Source organism: Montipora foliosa, chromosome 9, assembly GCF_036669935.1.
Source record: "Montipora foliosa isolate CH-2021 chromosome 9, ASM3666993v2, whole genome shotgun sequence".
In the NCBI taxonomy this organism is placed as follows: domain Eukaryota; kingdom Metazoa; phylum Cnidaria; class Anthozoa; order Scleractinia; family Acroporidae; genus Montipora; species Montipora foliosa.
This window is the reverse complement of record NC_090877.1, coordinates 30,171,129-30,181,128: the sequence shown is the minus strand read 5'-3', so window position 1 is coordinate 30,181,128 and position 10,000 is coordinate 30,171,129.

The following is a 10,000-nucleotide window of genomic DNA, read 5'->3' as shown; positions in this document are numbered from 1 at the left end:
CGTATGTGGATCAACTAGAGACATTTTTTAACAACACAACAGTTTTAATCCTCCATTCAAGAGGGCGTCCCTTTTCGCTAAGCACATGTTCACTTCCAAATAAGGAAATACCAAATATGGACATACACTACATTACTGTTTTCCACGGTCATCCCTGATGTTCAACGGCAGAACACTCGAGGCTATAGCATGACAAGTGAAGAATTCCATTGAAAAAAAGGCCTGGAAATTTCGCAAATGATTCACATTTTTGCCCGAAATAATTTCATCGAGTTTCCTTGCGTTTTTCTCCTAAGGGGGCTGCGGAAACATGGCTTGTGCTTCGCCATTTCATTTTCAAGATTCATCGAAGGATAAATATCTCATCTCGCGGGGGTCATGTGCAGATTTCTATTGTTTGAAAATTGTGTAGTTGTCAATCAAGCTCACACATACGCTTTATCATGACACAGGCCCTTTAAGGTGGCTGAACACAGTTTTTGATACCTACGTTTCATTTACCTTTTTCTCTAAGAACCTCGATCCTTCGGTCACCAAAAATGGTAGAAGCAAGTTAACAACACGAACTTCGGTTTTTTGATAGTTGAGCTGACGTATATGCCTTTGCCATGGCGACGTGAATGAATATAAACAGGCCTTTTAAAGCGGTTTTGTTTATTTGCAGAAAATCTGCAAATAATTAATAATTTGCATGCAACAAGCTTTTAACGATGCTCACAAGTTAACACTATTTTAATGATAGTTTGACAGAGAGATCTTTAATTATCCCAAATTGAAGGTTCACTGGAATATCAAGAATTTCCTCTGTTAAAGTTCAATATTTTTTTCAATCCACCAGTTACTTATTTCCTAAAGTGTTCACGAAAAATTGCGCAAAGTTTCAGTGCTAGTTCAAGCCTTACGATTTTTGCTCCAAAGCTGCTAACAACACTGCCAAAAAGCAGTGTTCACGGAAACTTGCGTTTTTAGCCTGAAACGAAATGAAAATCTCAATGTGATCATCTGTTTTTGGTTTTTGCTTAAAAACTACTCGAAACACTGCCAAAAAATAGTTTTCACGAAAAGTCGCGTTTTCAGGCGGGCATGAACGTTTTGCAGAAATTTCCAGTGTTACTTAGAGTTTGACCAAACGATAATGTTGATGTGGTGATCTTTATACGGATTTTGCTCCAAAACTGCTGGGAAAACTGCCAAATATCAGTTTTCACGAAATCATGCGTTTTTAAGCTGCAACGAACGTTTTGCACAAATTTCCAATTTTTACCAAATGATACTGTTGGTGTGATTAAAGTTTTAAGGTTTTTGCTCGAAAACTGCTCAGAATACTGCCAAAAAGCAGTTATTCACGAAAAGTTGAGTTTTCAGACTGACACGAACGTTTTACACAAATTTCCAGTGCTAGTTTAATTTTTACCACTTGATACTGTCGGTGTGATTATGTTTTACGATTTTTGCTCCAAAACTGCTAAGCACACTGCCAAAAAGCATTTTTCACGAGAACTTACGTTACCAGACTAAAACGATCGTTTTGAACAAATTTCTGGTGATTTTTACCACATGATAATTTTAATGATGTGATTATCTTTTTACGGTTTTTGCTCTAAAACTTTTTACCTTACTGCGAAAAAGCAGTTTTCACGAAAAATTGCCTTTTCAGACTAAAAAGAACGTTTTGCACAAAGTTTCAGTGTTAGTTCAATATTTACCAAAAATGAGACTGTCAGTGCGATTATGTTTTTATGGTTTTTGCTCGAAAGCTAACCCTAAATGCTTTTTGGCAGTGCTCTGAAAAGTTTTGGAGCAAAAACATTAAAAACATAATCACACCGATAATATCATCTCGTGAAAATTAAACTAGCACTGGAAAATTGTGCAAAAACATTCGTGTAAGCCTGTACACACAACTCTTCGTTGAAACTGATTTGGCAGTATTCTAAGCAGTTTTCGAGCAAAAACCTTCAAACGATAAACACACCGACAGTACAATTTCGTAAAAATTGAACTAACACTGGAAATTTTTGCAAAACGTTCGTTTCAGCCTAAATAACGCAACTTTTTGTAAACGTTGCTCTTTGGCAGTATTGTGAGCAGTTTTCGAGCAAAAACCTTAAAACAATAATCACACCGACAGTAACATTTGTGCAAAACGTTCATTCCAGCCTGAAAACGCAACTCTTTGTCAAAACTGCTTTTTCGCAGTAATGTAAGCAGTTTTTGAGCAAAAACCGTAAAAACATAATTACACCGACCAACACATAATTTTTTAACTTGAGATTTTCTGAAGTACAGAAAATTTGGCAAAAAAGCAATCTACAAAACGTTTCTTTGCCACTTCTAAATTTTCTGGGAAATATTTGCAATACACTTTGTATTGTAAAGTTCTCACGTAAGACAGAAACAATGTAATTTATTTTGTGCTGACCACTTCATCGTTGAATAACTCACTCAAAACAAATGGAGCCTTACAACAAATCTTCTGAGAACTATTCACACATTCTTGAATCAAAACTACTTATAACCTTATAACTTTTTACCATGTCACTGGTAAATCCATGGAAATTTCTATTATGTACAAGGCTGGACCAAAAGCATCTATATTTTTAAAATTTGACCATGCCAATTTGTAAATCCATGGAAAATTCCATGTAAAGGGCTGGAACAAAATTATTTATATTCTTGTAATCTCACCCTGCCAATTGTAAATACATGGAAATTTCCAAGTATAAGACTGGAACAAAACCACTAACATTTTTGTAATTTCACCATGCCATTATTGTAAATGGAACATGGAAAATTGCATGGAAATACATGGAATAAGACTATTGATAATCTTCCAATTTTACCATGCCACTAGTAAGTCCACGAAAATTTCCATGTATAGGGTTGGAACAAAATCATTAATATTCTGGTAATCTCACCATGCCAATTGTAAATCCATGGAAATTTCCATGTATAAGACTGGAACAAAAGCTCTTATATACTTGTAATTTCACCATGCCATTAATTATTGTAAATGGAACATGCAAAAATTCCATGGAAATTTCTATGTATAAGGCTGAAACAAAACCATTTACATTCTTGTACTTTTACCACACCAATTGTAAATCCATGGAAAATTCCATGTATAAGACTGGAACAAAAGCACTTATATTCTTGTAATTTCACCATGCCATTATTGTAAATAGAACATGGAAAATTACATGGAAATTTCCATGTATAAGGCTGGAACAAACTCATTTATATTCCTGTCATTTTACCACGCCAATTGTAAATCCATGGAAATTTCCATGTACAAGGCTGGATCAAAACTACTTATTATTTCTGTAATTTTATCAAATCACTGGTTAATCCACAGAAACTTCCATGTACAAGGCTGGAACAAAGCTATTTATATTCTTGTTATTTTACCATGCCAATTGTAAATCCAAGGACATTTCCGGGTACAAGGTTGGATTAAACCTCCTTATAACCTTGAAATCTTACTACAGGTATATCACTAGTAAATGCATGGAAATTTCCATGCATTTTCCATTTCTAAAATAAAACTATTGATAATCTTGCAATTTTACCATGCCACTGGTAAATCCATGGAAATTTCCACGTACATGGCCGCGTCAAAACTACTTACTATAATGTTATCTTTAATTTTACCAAGTTCATGGAATTTCCATGTACAAGGCTAGACCAAAACTTGTAATCTTTTAGTTTTATGACGTCACTGGTAAATCCTAGTAAATTCTCATTTACAGAACTACGGTAGATAAAAAAGCTACTCGTTATCTTATAATTTTGCCATGCCACTTGCAAATCCTTGGAAATTTTCATGTACAAGGCTTGATGAAAACACTTACAGTCTTGTAATTTTATCATGCCACTGGTAAATCCATGGAAACTTCCATTTCCAAAATCATTATATTCTTCTAATCTCACCATGGAAATTTCCGTGTATAAGACTGGAACAAAAGCACTTATATTGTTATAATTTTGTAATAAAAGGTGTCAATGGAAAAAACATAAGACATTTGTAATATATAATGTCATGTTATATTAATTTTATTACAATTACCTCCCGCACTGCAGCAACTTGATTTCTAATCATCCCTATCATCATTCTCTATATGAGCACCCTCAGGTCTTTGCCCAAAAAAACCAAGACCATTTTCACCAAACTCTGGTAGCCACTCAAATAGTATTGGATGTTTTGAGGGTCACTTAAAAATAACAGTGACTACATGTAGAACTTTAATGATATTAATAACTTAAAATTCTCCTTTTATTTATTGCAAAAAAAGCTAATCATTTTTAAAATTAATACTGAAAAGGTATGATTTAGTCCATGGCAAGGATGAAGGCTGGCCAACACTTTTGCAGTTACATTTGTATTGCACATCAAAGAAATTATTCCTCGACTTTTCCGCGAAGTCCAACTATAAATTATCTGTTCTTGCAAAGACTACCATTATCTTCAAACAGGCAAGAACAAAAGTCGCACCGGATCTACTTGGATCGCTTACCTCGGATCGACGTAACAAAAACGAGAAGACCTAGCCCTAATATTTAAGCTAACCTTAATGAAATCGGCGCAAACGTCGAACAGTTTTGGCTTGATACAAAACCGTTTTTCGCTCGATCCGAGGTGATGAACGATCCGTATTGATCCGGTCCCAATTTTGAACCTGCCCTCGTCAAACATTATGAAAACCGCTTTGTCTTTCAATTAAGGGAAGTTACAATGAGTTGAACTGTTACCTTCAAGTTTCCAAGCTTTAGTCGTCATGATTCGTCTTCACTTAGAAGTTTCCTACTGTTGCTCTATCGAACCACTGTGCGCGAGCCAGGGTAGTTCTTCGCCCAGTGAAGAATCTGGTGATTTGTGTTCAGACGCTTTTGATTTCTCTTTCCCATAGCAAGAGTGCTTGTAAAACGTCGGCTCACATTCAAAAATTAACATTTCATCAGTGACTGATTCTATGCTGATAGTCTCTCCACTTTCAGAAAATTCGTCATACAATGATACAGATATCAAGAGCTCTTCAGCAACACTTGAGATGAACGATGGCGAAAAAGTCTCTTCTGCAACTGAGGAATCATCCATCGCTCGCTCTTCTTTGTTCGTTTCGAAAGAACAACGAAGTTTGAAAAAATAACCGTCGGAAGTGTCAGATTTCAGATGTCAATTGTTCATGCAACACTTTGCAAAACAGTGACCAATGAGAGTTATGGGATTTTGATGTCATTCATTGGATACACGTATCAACGTATCCCATAATTAGTCCTGCTTTCGACATTAGGCTGTTTTAGGAACAGGACGTGAACAGGACTCGGACGTCAGTCACAATATGAAAGACTGGAACCGATTATATTTCCCGCGTCTTATTCGGCGTCGAGTTTAGGACGTGAAATCCATCAGTTTGATGTCCTGACCAGAACGTGAAGAGAAATCATGGCAAATTCAGGAAAAAAGTAAGTAAAGGTTAAAACCTAAGTGCGTGAAAACTAGCTTTAACAAAAAATGATTTGTTATTCTATGATTAACATCTAAAAGCAAATGTAAAGGCAACAAAATTCGAAGGTTCACAACGGAGGAACTGATCTTTAACATGATGCTGTGGCATTAGTCTTGTGTTTTTGTTTACACATTTTTTTTGTTAAATTTAGGCTCACAATGAAGTGGACTGAGAAAAAAGACGTGATGATGATGAAGGAGATTGCGACTCAAGGAGTATTTCAATACAAATTTGGTAGTCGAGAGAGAGCAAACGTGTGGAATGTCGTGGCCCAAAACTTAAAATGTCACACTGATTTGTTTGATGGCTTGACTGAAAGGGGAGCAAGGGATAGGTAAACTTTAATTTCAAGGCGTTTCAAAGCAAAAATTTAGGAGGAATTGAAAAGCAGTGGCATTGATGGGGAGCCACAGACCGAGAATAAAATTTTACTCAAACAACTTGTCCATTTAAGCGATGAGGCGGAAAAAAGAGCAGAAATGGATGCAAACAATATCAAGGATAAGCCTAACCTAGAGAAGCAGAAGGCACTGGACATCAGGAAAAGGGCTATGGAAAAAATGGGGGAAACAAGAAAAAGATCTGCTGAAAATGAGGAAGAGGAAGAAGAGGAATAATAAAGGAACAGAAAAAGAGAAGGAGAGGATCAGAGACCATGTTGTGGCTTGAAAAGAAGGCAGAGAGAGATGCTAAGTTCAGAGAATTACAGCTTGAAGAGCAAAGAAAAGATGAGAGATGCAGCGAGAAGAAAGAAAAGAGCAGCTGGACCTCCAACAGAAGCAGTTGCAGATGCAGCTTGAAAATCAACGACAGCAAACTATGCTGATGCAGCAAATGATAAGCATGATGCAACAACAGCAACAACAAATGCAGATCGTGCTTTCCAAGCTGCACGACAATAAAAAAGATTTATGTTGACTTTGAAAACATGAGCTCCATTTGTTGTTGCTGTTGTTGTTCAGTGCTTAAAGCTGTAAAACAATAAAAAAGATTCATGTTGACCTTAGGTACTGACAGTTTAAAAGGCCCACAAAATATAAATTAATCCATTTGTTTTTACTGGGTTGCCAAACCCAGTCGGAATCTGCGTTGCGTTTCGTCGTTTTTTTATTTTTTTGCGTGTCGGTAAAAGTCTTGCCTGTCACTCCCCCTGCTTAGTGGTGTCTTTGTGCATAGAGTCTTCTGTGCGTATTTTGTTAGGTACGAGCGGGCTGGTGTAATGCGTAGATTTCCCTGGTGCACACGCGAGGACATTTAATTATTGACCTGGAATGGCGTCGAAAGTCATTGTAACGCGAATGGCGTTTTAATGCATCTTTAAACAAAATATACCCTCTTTGAGCTCAAGAATGGAACGTCAATTGGATAAGCAACTTGGGGCTGAAAAATAAATATCTGGAATCTTTAAAGCAACGAGTAATGGTCTCCCACAACAATTTCATTTTCCGCCGTTGGATATCAAGTAAGCTTTGTTTCTAATATTTTACTAACTTGGTATTATATACAACAGTGAAGTCAAATGGCAATTCTTTTATGGATTTAACAAACATTGGAGGAATCGAACGCATTGAATGCATCACTGTTTACTGAAGTCGCATCCAAGTTGTCTGGCAAGTTACATTCATTTTATGACTCATTTCTGCAAATGTAAAAAAAAAATTGTAAATTTGTCAGTGAAAAATTATTTGAATGAAAGCTTATTGTCTCTTTTGTGCTTTATTATTTACGGTCAACATCAAAAAGTGAATGATCAGTACATCATCAGTAAAACTCTTCTTTGACCTTGAACTGACAAAGTTGTGGCAAAGTTATGGCTTCTAATTTTAGCATGATTCCTATTACCTGGCTATTGACAGTTGACTCTGAAATGGCTTTTTTTTTTCCCTTTTCAATTCGCTCGCTGAGGTTGTGCTTAATGCTTGTTTTCTTTTAAAACTCATTCGGTTCAAGAAAAAATTATTGCCAAACTGGTGAATTGCAAAGTAAATTTCACTGGAAAAACCGATGCCGCACTCATCGCTTCGTAATTCATGCGATATCGGTTTTTAGAGTAAAATTTACCGTGGAAGTCATTAGTTAGGCAATGAATTTTTCTATAGAAGGAAGCAAAGAAAATGATTTAATTATTAAAGCAGCAACCAGAAACATCAAAATGCGGACAATTCGAAACCTTTTACTTCCACAAACCGTACAGGCAGTAAGAATAAATAACCAGGGAGTTCCGCTTTTAGGCTTGGCTAAATCTATATATTATATATAGTGTATCATTGTAAAGTTTGTAAAGTATTATGCAATTCAGCCTTTTGGCTGCGAAGTAATATTTGTATTAAACTATCTATCTATCTATCTCTCTATCTTTTCTGTTTAATGTTTTTTTCTATGATCAATGTGATGGAGTTGCTATGGGTACTCCCTCAGCACCTATTGTCGCAAATTTATTTATGGGGTATCATGAAGAGCAATGGATAGATAGTTACAAAGATTCTCAGCTGCTCTATTATCGCAGATACGTTGATGACACTTTCTGTCTATTTCACAATGAGCAGAGCGCAATGAAGTTTTTAAGTAATCTCAACTCTAGACATCCTAACATTAGGGTTACTTTTGAAACTCAACTCAATGGGAAACTCCCCTTCCTGGATGTTCTGGTGGATAACTCTAGGGCTTCTGGTATCACTTCAATATATCACAAAAGCACTTACACTGGGCCTCTTACAAATTTCCTTAGTTTTACTTGCTTCAGGTATAACGTTGGTCTGATTTACACATTGATTGACAGAATTTCTAAAATCAAGAACATCACCACTGGACGGGAAAAGATCTTCAACAACTATCTATAACTCTTCAACGCAACTCCTTTCCTAGTCATTGAGGGGTATAAAAACTGCTTTTCTTTCAGACCAACTCAAAACAACACTTCTACTACTGGGGAAAACACGGCAGGTATTCGATACTTCAAACTGCCATTTGTGGGTGATTTCTCTACCGTCACACGCAAAAAGCTAAAACACTTGTTGGACGTTTATTGCAAAGATATAGACATCACAATTGTTTTTTCTTCTTTCAAAATCAAGAATTTTTTCAGTTTCAAAGATCCTATTCCAGATGCATTAAAATCTATGGTTTTGTATCAATTTACTTGTGCGGGATGTAACTCCTGTTACATTGGCGAGACGTCCCGCCACTTTGCAACCAGGGTAAAAGAGCATCTCTTGACCGACAAAAATTCTTATGTATTCAAACACCTGAACGGTTCACCTAGTTGTAACCGCAAGTGTTCGGTTAATTGTTTCAAGATAGTGAGTAGATTCAGCCAAAACTAGACATTGTCTTGAGCTCAAAGAAGCGATCTACATCAGCCGCTTAAATTTAATTTAATCAAGGTTCAGATTTACAATTTAAAAAATTTGACAATCAAATCAATCAACTGCTCAATCTGAGGTAGACTTAAAACAGAGTACCAGACACCTTAAAAATAAGCCATCTATTATTACATCATAAATAAATATATAGAATTAATCAAGTAATAAAATTATCTTAAGAGTTACCATAAATGGACCAATGATTGGATAAAATACAATGTAAAGTTTAAAAAAATCTACATTAAACTTATCATAATAAAAAGCTATCAATTTTTTACGGAAGATTGACAAGGTATTTGATTCTCTTATACTAAGAGGTAAATCGTTCCACAGACGACAGATCCGAACAAAAAACGAATTGTTAAAGACGTCAGTCCTGCTGAAAGGGACATCCAGCGTTAAATGATCAACATTTCTAACCGGTTTAGTACAAGAGCGAAAAGATACATAGTCGAAAATGTTTAATTTATATATATTCTTAAGACACTTAAAAAAGGTACTTCAAAGGTAATAAATTTAACTTACTAAGGCGCTCATTCTCAGAATAATCCCTTCCAAGAATAAATCTTGCGGCCCTGCGTTGTACTTGTTCTAAATTGTTGATGTTTCGTTTGGAATGAGGTGACCATACCACGCTAGCATATTCAAGGCAAGAGCTAACCCAAGTAATATAAAGTAATTTCTTTGTACTAATATCATTGATATCCTTGCATGTTCGGTAAAGAACGTTAAGCATTTTTTGAGATTTCGAGGAAATAACATCACCGTGATTATTCCAGCTTAAATTGTGTCTAACCAAAATCCCCAGGTCTTTCTCAACATCAACACGGTCTAGCTTAATCCCACCAGGGTAATAGTCCCTATCATCAATTGATCTTATACGAGCCACCCTTCAAACCTTACACTTCTTGGCATTAAACTCCATACCCCAGATACAACACTACTGGAATAACTTATTCAAGTCATCCTGCAATTTTTCGCCGTCATCGCGTCCAAGAATTAACGGAAAACACTTTGGGTCATCAGCAAACAGGGGTAACAATGTTTCCTTTGAAATTGCATTGGGCATATCATTGATAAAAAGCAAGAACAGTAAAGGCCCCAAAATTGACCCTTGCAGGACTCCAGATG